Raw genomic sequence first — 963 nt, forward strand, 5'->3', positions numbered from 1 at the left:
TGTGGAGTAATGAACAAGGCTTTAGCTTTGGGGGGGGGGTCATTTCTTTTAACAAAAAAGATCAAATGAATGTAGAAAAATGAAAAAAGCTTCAACAAACCAAAATCTACAGAAATACCACCGCGCTCCACTAGGGGCGTATGTGGCTCTTTTCTTTTCTTTTCAATAATCCAAAATGTCTACCAGCTAAAAACTGAGCCAGTTAGTGGTAGTGAATCAACCACTGGTCTGCCAGCTGCTGTTAAAGCCAGAAAAGTAGTTGGTGTTGGTCACCAGGTTACTAGTTATTAGTTATTGGATTAGGCGGGACTTTTGACCGCACTGAGACGTCCGACTTTTAAGATCATTTGAGAATGAGCTTTTATTTATTTTGAAGCATTTTAGGGTGTTGTCAGTGATTAGTTAGTTGGTTAGTTAGGTTATCTCTCTTGGCCAATGCTAAGATAACTACTGCTCTTACTAAATGCATATTTTTGGTGTAAAGTTATGATCCATAACATCCTTGACCTGATATGCTAACAGATTTGTCTGATGCTATGCTAAGTTTGCTCTCAAAGCTAATAACGTGTCGATTAATTAAAGCTTGCGATAATTAATTATTAATTGAGAAAATGCTAACACGACCGTGGGGCCGTGGCTTCATTACTTTCCAAGGGCTAATGCTATGCTAACTACTCAACAGTCTGTGCAGAAATTAGTCACTTTTAAAGGGCTAGTGTTTTATAACTTTAACAAGCTTCCTTCACTAAAGGTGCTGAATGTTAGCTTCTAAAAGAAGTCCGTGCTAACTCTCGGCTGCTGCTCCGCTCCATGTCCGCTCCATGTTTCACAGCCTCCCAGAGTGGAGACAGCAGGAGCAGTGCAGCGTGAAAATGGCTAATGATGCTATTAACTTTCCCATTATCTTCTGACCACGGTTGAACGCTCCCAGCAGCCCCCCCCACCCTCCTCCCCCCTCTCCCT

The 963-nt window shown here is 41.7% G+C and overlaps 1 protein-coding gene across 1 annotated transcript in view; it reads left to right on the forward strand.

Annotated features, from left to right (window-relative positions):
• Positions 1 to 963, forward strand: part of LOC103381390 (transcription factor E2F1-like) — an 11,343-nt gene that overhangs the window by 6,797 nt on the left and 3,583 nt on the right. The gene's annotated exons all lie outside the window — the stretch shown is intronic.

Source organism: Cynoglossus semilaevis, chromosome 7, assembly GCF_000523025.1.
Source record: "Cynoglossus semilaevis isolate Cse_v1.0 chromosome 7, Cse_v1.0, whole genome shotgun sequence".
NCBI classification, from domain to species: Eukaryota; Metazoa; Chordata; class Actinopteri; order Pleuronectiformes; family Cynoglossidae; genus Cynoglossus; species Cynoglossus semilaevis.